Raw genomic sequence first — 14,026 nt, forward strand, 5'->3', positions numbered from 1 at the left:
AAATACATAGATAACGCGTTTCTTTTTCTCCTGAAAGATAAACTGCATGAAAGGTCAGGAGACAGGTGCTCTTACTCGAGATGAGGACTGAGGTGATTTTAAAGTAGTTTCAATGGCATTCTTAGTTGGAAGGTTGTGAGCTAAGTGGCGCAGTGGGCAAGGCGCTCGCCACTAACACAGGAGATGCTGGGTTCGAGCCCAGCTCTCGCCGTTGCTTCCGGCTTGGCTGGTCGTTCATACTAATACAATTGGCAGTATTAGGGGGTGGGAAAGCCGGTGGGTGGGGATCGGACGTTGTGGACAGCGACTCCTACAGGTCGGTTGGTGCGCCTGTACAGCAGAATCAGGAAGCAACGGGGGCAGCTGAGAGATCGTGCTGTGCAGGTGAAAAGATGCAACAGCTGCCTCCTCGTGTACCGGAGGGGACACGTGATGCAAGCAGTGGCGGCCGCTGGGTACTTCGCCACTAGGGGCGCTATACCAAATATTTTGCAAACATGTACAGTACAGTACTGTACCACGCAAGACTCATGGCAAGACGTGAGCGATTCGACTCACGCTCACGGCAATGAATCGGCTCTTATGAACGAGTCGCTCAGCTGTTACTACAACAACACACAACCAGTCAAATAAAGTATAGTCTAGACTCTAATTCACAACTTGAAACACAATATAAATAGAAAAGTTAGAAACAAAACTCGCCCGTCTCCAAACACAGGCAGATCTCTCCCTCTCTCCTTCTCTCTCTCACACACAGCGCGACGTGGAATCGATTCGTTACACAATCAGACCTATTATATACCAAGAATAACTTCAGTATGAGTACAGGGCTGTACACATATTTTGCATATTGTTAAACGAGCCAAGGCTAGCTATTAAACTATCGATATGAAATCTGGGACCCTGATGTAAACAAGACAAACGTCTTTCTCTGGTCTGCATCCCCTTAACAATTGTGTGTATTGAGCCGTACTGTATTGTACCCATTCTGCAATCTGTTAATAAAGTTCTCATTCATTCATTCATTCAAACATAGACAATATTGAACAAGCCATAATCCACGTATTTTCAATCCGAGAGAGCTGCAGTAGTTAAATCAATGAGCCATCGATAAATAAACAATCAGCAATGTCTCGCTTCATGAATGGCCAGCAGTAGTACTGCTCCTAAAAAAACTATTTACAACCGTTAACGTTAAGCCAGTTAGCCCGCACCAGCCTAGTAGTACTACTAACGTTAGCTCCCAGAACGATAGCCAGTTAGCCCGCACCAGCCTAGTAGTACTACTAACGTTAGAGAGAGAGAGAGAGAGAGAGAGAGACTCACTGTTTAGTTGAAACGTCCAGGGCAGGAAACGTGTATAATACGCCATATAGCTTGTTAGCCAAGTGTTAGCTCAGCTGAGCTCGTCGACGTTAGCACAACACTCAACAAGTACATTCCTTTGTCCATTTCCGCTCGAACAGACTGCAAACTACCTGGCGTTCTATCGCCATGCTCTAAGACAAACTAACCTTAACCAACTTTGAAAGAGTGCCTAAGCTTAACAGTCTAAAGAACTTGCAGTCACAGCACGGCACGCTCTAAGACAAACAACAGTCCTAGTACCAGGAACCAAGCTAGAAGCTAGAATTGGAACATTAGAAATTGGATTCGGCCAATCAGAGATCGTCTCTGTGAAATTCTGCCATAGAAAAAAATACTGGCGTCGGCCAATCAGAGAGCGTCTCCGCGAAATGCGGCTATGGAAATTCTCACGGAAGTTCACGCTGCTTTCTAGACCGCTTCAAATCGCGCTCGGATTCCGACATAATAGTCATATTTCAACGCACAACGCCGTATGCACTGATTGGCTGTGACGGAGACAGCGATCAAACTGTGACGCGCAGTCAGAGCGATATCGCTTCTTGCCCGGGCGAGAAATACGAAAAAATAAAAAAAAACGTCACTTCCTGCCCATGAAAACGCTGTTTTTTTTATTTAGATAATAACGTTATATTGTGCATTGGAAATACAAACATACTTAAAATGAGTAAATATTATTCATTTTAAACATGTTTATATTATTTATAGGGCTATAAAACAAAAAACAAAAAAGTTTTTTTTTTCTTCTTCTCTCATTTAACAGGTGGGTCGGCGCCCTAGCGCCACCAGTGGCGAGCCGCCACTGGATGCAAGGCTTGGTCCACATTGCAGCCGACCAGTGGGAGGCATGGTCTAACAACGAGCGAGACAGGGGAGGGTAGAATTGAATAATACGAAATTGGGATGGGAGAAAAATTGAAAATGGGGAGAAAAAGTAGATAAAAAAAAACAGTGAAACCGATAATGGGCTCTGTGCTTATATTTACATTTCTGGGGTTTAATGGAGTCTTTATCACATAAAATGTAGATTCAGGTGATATTTAACTTTTCCCCCCTACTGTCATTTGCCATTAGTGCAGAAACATTAGAAGCCCTTGAAGTCAGGTATATTATACTTTAAAGTCACCAAGAACTCAACTGATCACTATAGCAACAGTATACCATGTCATCAAAGCCACATAGGGGACTCCCTAAAAGCCAGGCATCTCATGTACAGCGTCATAATAACTTGCGTCTACCAAGAACTTGCTGTCCATAAAATTATATACAAATTGTTGATATTATATCTCTGGTATATATATATTTTTTAACCCTTACCTTAAGCCTTACCTTAACCCCATGCCTAATCCGAAATGTATCCTATTTGACAAATGTATCGACCACACTGTCCTCCCGCTAAACATTCCACTGTCCTCTCACTAAACATTCCACTAGATGGGAGCAACAGCCAGTTGACATCTGGTTTGTTCACCTCAAATAAACGAAGAAGACATTTTAAGTTCTGCAATTTATAACAATAATGATCTAAGTTATATAATAATGTTTTTGTTATTATCAAGGAAGACGCCTCAAAACTTCAATTATCTGATCTTTAGATATCTTTCATATAAGAATCGATTTCACATCTGTTCACCTAAAAACGTATGCTGTTTTAAAAAAGATTTAACAGCGGTTTATATCTTTTTCATTAGACGGATTTCAAATCTGAACACAGGCATAATTTCATACATGTATTCAATTCATTATTGTAATTATTAATTCATTACACTTATCTAGATTGATTTACACCATAAAATTAATAGATAAATACATACAAATATACATTTCTAAATCATATATTTAAAAAGATTATTATAGGGTCAGGTTATAGGCAAGAAAAAGGAGTGGACTGTTTATTGAGACGACAGTTTAGCCAGGAGACAGCGTGGTGGATGCACCTCGCCCATTGTGGTGCTGTACACGAGATGGCTGGCTTTTAAGCTAACTGAGCCACATTAGGGCTTCACAAGGGAAGAGGATTATATCTGGAGAGAAAAAACGGCGTTAGACTCAACTCTCTGAATGAGCTTTGTAGACCAGAACCTGGTGCGCCAGATGGGAACTTTGTAGTCTGTAGCAACTAGCCACAACATGAGTTCCACGCCACGTTACAGATCACGTGAATCTAGTTTGCCCGAGGCGTCTGATCTAGCACCAAAACACAGCTGTTTTTACCAGATACCAGTTCTGTGTGTGTGTGTGTGTGTGTGTGTGTGTGTGTGTGTGTGTGTGTGTGTGTGTGTGTGCGTGCGTGCGTGCGTGCGTGCGTGCGTGCGTGCGTGCGTGCGTGCGTGCGTGCGTGCGTGCGTGCGTGCGTGTGTGTGTGTGTGTGCGTGCGTGCGCGTGTGTGTGTGTGTGCGCAGAAGACTAAAGTACAAGTTCTGTTTCAAGGATTGCCCATTTAGCGAAAGCTAGATAAAGCTAACACGTCTATGTGTGCAGAAGGATAACATACAAGTTCTGTGTCAAGAAAGGTCCACAGAATTGATGTTTGAAGTGTATTCTTACACATGTGGCTCATGTTTATAGAAGGACAACCTATGTTAGCAAAGTAAATGTTAGTGACCAGGGCAGGGCTGATTGTATATGAGAAATCAAAACCACGGTAATGTTAACATCAGCTGGCTTGATTATTAAGCTCAGTGACATGGGGGAGAAACCGCATGGCGCCACAACTGTAATTCGACAACGTCGGATCTAGATTTTTTGCCCCGTTGCATTTGTCCTATATGAGATACAAAAAATGCTTTTCCATCTGATGAACTTCATGTAAGTCACTGAATAAAATGATTGACTAAATGCCTAAACTGTAAACTAAACTCAGATACCCACACTGTAGGACCCATGATTAAAATCAACTCAGACGTCCCCTCACTTTGCTCATGGCTGCTATCACCAGGCCCGTTTCTTGCCATATGCGGACTATGCGTTTGCATAGGGCCCACGAAGCCACCATGGGGCCCCCTAAAATGCAAAAAAAAATTATTCACTCAATACACTGTATACTGTGTATATATATATATCCTGTATGGACGTAACAAATCATCAGCTTAAAAAATTACCACAAGTGGGCGTTTCTTTATAAAGATTTAAAAAACAAAGAAAAACACAAGTAGCTTACTGACAAAAATGTAGTTGAGTTTTCAAACTTTATTTAACTTTAACTTTATCTTAAATAGTTCCATTTAAATTTCAATATTGTAACTCAGAAATTTAAGGAAAATGCAGTATCTGTCTCATTTATGTGCATTTGGGAGAGGTTATAATGCAGATTCGCTAAATCCTGTAAGTTTTCAGGAGTTTATTGTGGGAGCCCCAGTGTTTCCTATTTATTATCATTTTCTGTCATAGCTGGGGTCAACTTGAGATGTTTGATTTGAATTTGTGAGAAAAAAATATATACACTTTTTTCACGGATCTAGCCTCTTTTCCTCTTAACTCTTTGGGCGCCATGCCCTTTCCCCATCTGTACTCAAAGGCGCCAGCGTTATTGTCCATTTTAGCGATGTTTGCAGACCCATCATGTGTTCTGTATTATAGCTACAGTATGGAGACAATAGTATGGATCATTTGACAGGCATTGTTCACAGTCCATCACTGACTAATCAGTTAATTTCTATAGTTTTTGCGCTATTACACGCTAAACATAGCCCCTTTTCAAAATAATCCAGTCTTTTTTCATAGATAGCGACTTGAGATATGACACGTTATATGCAATATGCCCAAATCGTTCTAGTTGATTGCCTGAAACCCCAAATACTTCCAAATCAAAGGTATATACCATGTACATAATTATGTGTCTTCACAAAATCATCAAGGGGGGGGGGGGTCGTTTTAACTCGAAACCGCGATCGTGTTTGTTGAGCATGTTTTACGGCCGGTAAAACACGACACTGTGATCGTTACAGAAGCATGTTTTACGTAAAAAATATACCAGCAGGAGACCATACCTCAGTCAGAAAGTACTCCAAAATTAATAAATCCCAGTCGATCCCATGGCGATCGCAATTACTCGTGTATATTGGGCATGTCTACCATACGGGAAAGAATAGCTCTGATGCACCAAATCTTCCACCGATTGCTATGTTGTGATCTACTCCTAGGCGGAAAGAGCCAGAGGTAAACTCAGTACTGGGCCAGGCTGGAAGACAACTGATATCCCCAGTTCAAAAGGTAGGCGATACTGCCACCTGGTGAGATTCTATCGTCATTGCAATTCCAACGTAGGCAGATGAGCCAGAGAGACCTAGAGAGAGTGTTTAGAATGGGGATCAAAGGGAAAATATCAAAGGAAAACGAGATATTACGTTTTTGGCGCTCAAGCGTTGGCGGCGAAACACGAGATATTACGCTGGCCGTCAATGAGTTAAAGTGCACCAGATTGATGCATTTAATTTTTTTTTGTATTTTCTTTTTTTATTATTTTTTAAACATAACATAAAATTAGACATACAAGCATTAACAGTAAACATCCAATGAAATCACCATTTAAATAAATGTAGTATACGAGATATACACCTAATACTTGCTATCTAATACCCTACATACATATGCTCTCGCTCGCTCAACCCCCCCGGACCCCCACTTGGATAGTCCATCCATTATCATTCGTTCCTAACCAGGCACTACAATTCATATGCTAGCTTTTATTCTCTCCACCACTTCTAACCAGATTGCAATTTTGGCTTCACTGACACCCAAAATTCTTGCTGTAGATATTTCTAGATAGATCACATCGAGATATGTAAGAACCCATACCTTCCGACACATTTTTTCCGGTTGAAACCATCGTGATGCTATCAGCTTTTTTAGCCGCTGTGAGACCAGATAAAACTTCTTTTTTAACTCTTTAGCTGTATAGGGGCTGCATACTGAAAAACATCATTCAACAGCAATACAGAGGGGTGTATGTTCAGAAATAAGAATTTTGATAATTGCTGGGCCACTTCTTTCCAGAATATCTTAACTGGTGGGCAATCCCAATACATGTGCATAAATGTACCCTCATCCCCATTTGTACATAAGGAACATCTGGAGTCTTGTTTAAGTCCCATTCTGTTCAATCTTATAGGAGTCAGGTATGTCCTATGAATATAATTAAGATTAATTTGTTGATGGTCCGGGACGGGTTACATGACGCAATTCGAACGTTTGCCCAGACTTCTTGCCAATCAAAATTTATTTCCAAGTCTGGTATATCCCTCCTCCAGACTGAGTCTAGGGGGAGGATTCCATACAAGGACGTTAGTAAGTGATGATAAAAATCAGATACGAAACCTCTCGATGTCTCTCTTTCATAGAAGAATTTGTGATATCTGTGGTGCTCAATTGGTATCCTTAATGGGACTCCATGAGCCTTCAAACAAACCAATAACTGTGCGTAAAAATAATATGTGGAACTGGTGAGATTAAATTTTGTATGTATGTCTTTATAGCTACAAAAACCCTGTTTGTTGAAAACATCTCCTAATGTGTGTATGCCCTGCTTTTCCCATTTAGGGTATCTTATAGGTCGTTTTCCAATCAGGATTGCATTGTTATTGAATAGGGGAGTATGACTATGCCATTTATGTTGGTTAGAATATTTTTTGTGTGTTTCACGCCATATTCGGATCACATGAGTAATAAGGGGGCCAAATTTCAATTTGCATTGCTTAATTGATAATAATATGGTGTATACTATGTCCTGCAGTCTATGTGGTGCTACTATATTTACTTCTAAGTTTCTACAGGATACAGATGCTTGGGAATCAAACCAGGTTGTCAGTGGTCTTAAAGAGTACGCTTTAAAATAGTGGTAAAAATCTGGAAATGCCATACCTCCGTCGGCTTTATTTCTCTGTGCGGTGGATCTTTTTATACATGGAGGTTTGTTATTCCAAATAAATTTGTATGCGGTGGAGTGTAATTTTTTCCAGTAACCATCAGGAGGGGGTAACGGTAACATTGAGCTAATGAAGTTGATTCTAGGTAAAATATCCATTTTAACTATTGATACCCGTGCCTGTACTGAATTTTTAAGTTTGGACCACCTGTCAAAGTCGTATTTGATCTTATCTTGGAATTCTATGTAATTGTACTTCACCGTTTGGCTTATTGTAGGGAATACTTCAACTCCTAAACATCTGAAGTGTTTAACCATTGGTATTTTTTCTGGACGGAGTATATTCTTTGCAGGGGCATTAAGTGGAAGGAAAGCCGACTTTGGCCAATTTATCCTAAATCCCGATAGATTGCCAAAGTCATCAATCAACTTGAGAAGATGAGGCATTGAGGTGTTAGGGTTTTGCATGAACAATATTACGTCATCCGCATATAAACGAATATGATGTTATGTGCCCTTAATTGCGATTGGTTCTATAGATTGGGATTGTCTTATATATTGTGCTAAAGGCTCTAATGATAAAGCGAATAGTCCGGGACTAAGAGGGCAACCCTGTCTAGAGGAGCGCGATACCGGAAAGATTTCGGAGGTGATTATACCTGTTGTAATCATGGCCGATGGGTCTTTGTATAATACTCATATCAATGAATCCTTTTCCTAACCCCATCCTTTCTAATACTGCCCATAAATTAGACCATTCCAACCTATCAAAGGCTTTCATCGCATCCAGGGACAGCATCGCTATAGGTGTGGTGTCATCCTTGCTGGCATCTAGCACATGTAGTAACCGTCTTATATTATCCGTGATCAAGCGGCCTCTTATGAAGCCAGTCTGATCAGGATGAACTAAAGACGTCATATGCTTTCGAAGTCTGATGGCTAATACCTTGGAATACAGCTTAATATCGGTTCCGAGGAGGCTTAAGGGTCTATAACTACCGCAATCGGTGGGGTCTTTGTCTTTTTTAAGGAGGACTGTTATGAGTGCAATATTGTTGATCTTATGGAAGTTCCCCTCCTTGATTGAATATAGAATCATATTAAGTAATAGGGGTCCAATTACATCCCAGCATGAGAGGTACATTTCTGGTGGGATACCGTCCCTTCCAGGAGCCCTACCACTTTGCATTTCAGATATGGCCTCCCTAAGTTCATCTAGTGTGATGGGTGTTTCTAACTGTTTTGCGTCATCCTCTGATAGTTTAGGAAGGTTAATTTGATTAAGATATATGTCCATTTTGTTTTGATCGAAGGCCATTTCTGATTTGTACAAGTTGGAGTAGAACTCTTTGAATGTCTCGTTGATTTTTTTAGGGTTTGTAACAAGTCATTGCTGTGCTTTAATAGTAGTTATATCTGCAAATTTTGCATTGGCTCGTAACTGCATAGCTAGTAGGTGACTTGGTTTAGATCCATGAAAGTAATGCTGTTGTCTTGTGCTACGTATTTGAATATTTTTTTTTTGCGATCTGAAATCATATTGCATCACGCGAGCCTACCCTAGTCTACCCGAGCACCGCCGGCGATCAGATGTGGAAAAAAGCGCCCCCTATCGTCTCCCAGATGACATAAGGGATTTTGGAATGGACTCAATGAAAATGGATGGGGAAAAAAATCCTGTACTCCACATTTTCCAGTCCACTGATGCAGCCGGGGTTACCACAGTTCATTCTGGAGCCTCTCAGCCCCGCGGAATCATGTGTACTACTGTATCACGTTGGATCTATACACTTATCGATTTTTTCGAATGGTGATCAGGAATTGGAATATACCAGTTGGATACCATCTGATGTCAGGTAAGGAATCTATCTTATCAGTGTTAGGATAATCAGACTAATTTTGATGAAGATATAGGCTGTTTTGTGAAATGGGCTCTTTCGGTTTCACTGTAAAAATCCAAGAGGAAATGAACACGGCGATTATCCGTGCGCGGCTCGAATGGGCGTGCGTGTACGTATAATATTGATCATCTAGCGTTTATTTGAAAACGATTCATAAATAGGCCGACAAATATCAACGTTCTGGAATATTCCAGTAAAAGACAATTATCATAGAATTCATTTTTTACCTCAAAACGGGTGCTTTTCAAAATGCTCTCAAACGGAAATGAAGCGATAAAAGACCAATCTGCCTTGACAGCACTGACTGGAAAAGGATTATTTGATAAGCGACGGGCAGATTGGACACATAGCCATAATTTAAAACATAGATTAGGCGATATTAAGCGTAACATTTGCGCCGATGGTGGCATTCAAGAGCTAACTCTGGCGCCACCTCGTGGCACTGAAAGTGTTAAAAATGGCATTAATCTCTTTTTTTAACACATTAATTTGAGATTCCAATCGAACCGAGTAGTTGTATTGTAAAGAGGAAAATAACGTAGAGTAAAGCGTTTCCAGCTCTGCCAGTTTTGAACAACGATTCTTGCGTATTTTGGAGGAAAAGTTCCCGGTAAAATCCTTGATAAATCCCTTTACCGACATCCATAATATTCTGGGGTCCTATACCGATTTCGCATTCTCCAGTAGGAATACAACAAGAGCTTCTTTGAATTGTGTAATGAATTCCTTGTTTTTCAGCAATATCGAGTTAAATCGTCATCTTGGGGCTCGGGATGACAGTATACCAAATGATCCTTTTAGGAGTAAATAACAGTGATCTGCATTGGGTACCATTTCCACGTCATAGTTATCAAATAGTCAAGGGGATGCAAAAAACATAATCTATTCTGGAAAATGTGTTATGTCTTGCAGATCGACAAGAGTACTTTCGGGTCGTTGGGTTGAGTGATCGCCATATCATTTACACCTGTATTCTTAGACCAATCCTTTAACGCATTAGATGAATTTTTCTGGTAATTGGAAAAGGTGGGATAAGATTTATCCATCCCGCGATCCCAAATGGCATTAAAATCCGCGCCAATTATAAATGAGTATTCAGGAAAGTTTAACATTGTTCTAGTAAGTGTAGCGTAGAAGTTAGCCTCGTACAGATTTGGGGCATATGCCGCTACCAACGCTATTTTCCTGTTCCTGTATACAATTTTAGCTATGGTTATCCGACCATCTGTGTCAGACCATACTTCCTGCAATTCAATATTCAACTTCCGTTTCACGACTATAGCAACTCCTCGGGTTCTCGTTCCAAAGGAAGAGTGACTAATGTTATGATATATGTTGTCCGCTAGCGTTGCTTTGTCTTCCACTAAAAGGTGCGTTTCGCTTAGAAGAGCCACATCAACCTGTTTGTTTTTCATCAGTGTGAGCACGCTTTTGCGTTTATGTTGATTATTTATTCCCCCAGTATTCCAGATCATTATATTCAAACTAGCTATAATCTATACAGATTGATGCATTTAAATGTTAAATGCATGCCCACCTTATAGGGTTTGGAATCCCCCCACCATTGTTTCACAAAATAGGGGCCCCCAAACAACATTTTGCATAGGGCCCCCAAAAAGCTCGAAACAGCCCTGGCTATCACACATTCAATACCCCTTCCTCCCAGACGCTGATTTACCCCAGTGGATTCTTATAGTGGTCCTATACAGAAACGAAGCATTGTGTGTTTTTTGTCCTGAGTCATGCCAGAGCTTAAGACCATAGTGGCTGGTTGGAGAATGCTGGTCTGCTGTGTCTGTAGGCGTGGTGGATACTGGATTTGTTTGCTGTGTATGATGACACCGATTACAGTGAGGCTGACGACGGTAATGACAAGGACATTGGTACCACAGCCTGTGTGTGTGTGTGTGTGTGTGTGTGTGTGTGTGTGTGTGTGTGCGTGCGTGCGTGCGTGCGTGCGTGCGTGCGTGCGTGCGTGCGTGCGTGTGCGTGCGCGCGCGCGCGTGTGTGTGTGTTTATGTGCCGATGCCGGTGGAGGAGTAAGAGTGTTTTTACGAGTAATCCAACCACAGAGAAGCCAAATGCAAATTTCCAGAAGTGGAAAATGTGGTTTCTATCTATTATATTGTATGAGAAATAAGAGAGAAATAAGAGAGAGAGAGAGCGAGAGAGCGAGAGAGACAGACATACAGACAGACAGACAGACAGACAGACAGACAGACAGACAGACAGACAGACAGACAGACAGACAGACAGACAGACAGACAGACAGACAGACAGACAGACAGACAGACAGACAGACAGACAGACAGACAGAAAGAGAGAGAGATATACAGACATGGAGAGAGACAGAGAAAGAGAGAGAGAGAGACAGAGACAGACAGAGCGAGAAAGAGAGAGACAGACACAGAGTGCGGCAGAGACAAAGAGAGACAGATAGATAGATAGATAGATAGATAGATAGATAGATAGATAGATAGATAGATAGATAGATAGATAGATAGATAGATAGATAGATAGATAGATAGATAGATAGATAGATAGATAGATAGATAGATAGATAGATAGATAGATAGATAGATAGATAGATAGATAGATAGATAGATAGATAGATAGATAGATAGATAGATAGATAGATAGATAGATAGATAGATAGATAGATAGATAGATAGATAGATAGATAGATAGATAGATAGATAGATAGATAGATAGATAGATGGATAGATAGATAGAGAAACAGAGAGAGAGTTTCTGTACATTAAAGTGTATACTATATATACCACATGTGTGTGTGTACCAGTGTGCGTGCACTGCACGTGTGCAGAAGCATCCGAGCGCATCTGGGATGCATGTGTGTCCTCCTCATGTGTGTAAACCGTCTTCCTCCCTCGAGCCTCTTTGCCTGGTTACTCCGTCCTCCTCGTCTGGGCTGCCTGCATGGTGAACAGCTGGGGAGGGGAGTGGTCTGATGGAACCACACATGTACTGTAGGTGGGGCCCTGACTGCACTGCCACACTGTTTAATTAGGTTCCCTCCGCGGGCGGGGTAATTGAGGGCTTCCGCTATAAAAAAAAAAGATCTCCCTCTCCCTTCAATCACACCCCGCTACAACACCCATTGTCTGGAGTCACCAGGAGACTCCGCTGCTTTTTACAGACAAATGCAATGTGATGGATGGCACTCAGTGCATATGAGCAGGGTGCGCCGCGCGGGCCGCCGAGGGTGGGGCTGAACCACAGCTTAAGTTGGAAACATGACGCTGGACGTTGCCTCTCAGATGTCTGCCTCGGGCCTCAAGCATTGTGTGTCATTTGCTGTATACAGTATAGCTCTCAGCTCAACGTTACACCGCAGGGCCTGTTTGACTCACCGGGTAAAGCAGGACATTTTGTACACACCTTTATTTTATATTGAATTGATTGTTTGACAGGGACAGAGCATGTTAAAATAGTCATCTCAACCATTTTCATCTAAATACCGGTTACATTTTGCTACTTTCTATCACCGATTGATATACCATAATGTTTCATGAACCAATTGATTATGGGACATTCACTTACCGTCTTCTCCAGAGTCAAACAAGAAGATAGAAACCAATTGCCTCTCTGTGCATTCAGTAGAAAGCTATCCGGCTGCAAGCTAGCCTAGACTCATAACCCACACTCCACTAACCAGGGCCGGACTGGGGAAATAATTCATACCGGGAGATATAGCGCGAAATATAGCCCCAATCAGGCCACTTTTTAAGTGGGGGGTCTGGGGGTCCCCCACCCGGAACATTTTAGTTACAAAGACTTAATTTCCTGCATTCTGGTGAATTTTAGTGCATGTGAATCACAAACTAATGAGCCAACAATTGCTTAGTAAATTGCTTAGTACAATGTACTGTTATGAACCTCAAATAAAACTGTTGTGGCACTAGCAATGGTACTCTCTCCACCTTCAAAAAGAAAAAAGCAAGAGCACAACATATTTTTCTATTTACTATTATAATACAGTTAACCACTCTCTCCACCTATTCAAACAAGGCAAGAGCACAATACCATGTTCACTTTACTGATGCACTACCCATCAACAGTTAAAATAGCCCTTTACACAAACATTAAATAACAGACCTTTCATTACAATACTATAATAACAGTAGCCACTGCCAGAATAGTGACACATGTATCACGTGTGGTGAGCACACGCATGCATGCACAACGAAGACAGAAGATTGCGTTGTCTCAATCATTTTAACTATAAAATGAGCTCAAAGTATGAGCTCACTGACTGAAATTTCCAACAAAAAGCATCAATTGTCAAATAATATTGATCAGACTAGATGTTTTTGAGGAAATTAGAAAGGGAACAACAACTTAACCCTTGTGTCTGATCAGATTCTTATTTTTATTGATAACTTTGCAGTGATTATGTTTGTAGCCAATGTGGCAAAGGTGTGTAATCTTTTAATTATCTTGGAATTATTTTGACTCTCTTTCATAAATTGTTTATTCAACTTCAGCCCCAATCATAACCACCACATATTGTTTTTTGTAATGTCAGATTTAACAACTCCTTTTGGGAGTGTGCCATCTGCCATTCCATTCGCCGCTTCCACGGTCAATCAGTTGTATCGCCTGGTCCCGCCTCCACCAATCACAAGCGGCAGCACGGCTCCATTGTGTGTGTGTGTGTCCGCGTGAGGGAGAGAGAGTCAGATAGTTCTCCAACTCTGTAGCAGACAGTGAAATCCTGGTTGTTCCCCACCCACCTGGTTATCTAAAAACGATCGCGCCGCGCCACCGCCACAACTAGAAACAATGGCCTTTTTTTTATATAATTTTTTTATTTATTTTTTTATCTGTGCAGGCCAGGCCACCGGGAAAACTCCCGGTGCTCCCGATGGCCAGTCCG

The 14,026-nt window shown here is 41.3% G+C and overlaps 1 protein-coding gene across 1 annotated transcript in view; it reads left to right on the forward strand.

Annotated features, from left to right (window-relative positions):
* Nucleotides 1-14,026, forward strand: part of insc (INSC spindle orientation adaptor protein) — a 151,492-nt gene that overhangs the window by 593 nt on the left and 136,873 nt on the right. The gene's annotated exons all lie outside the window — the stretch shown is intronic.

Source organism: Notolepis coatsorum (assembly GCF_963971535.1).
Source record: "Notolepis coatsorum genome assembly, chromosome: 18".
Taxonomy (NCBI): domain Eukaryota; kingdom Metazoa; phylum Chordata; class Actinopteri; order Aulopiformes; family Paralepididae; genus Notolepis; species Notolepis coatsorum.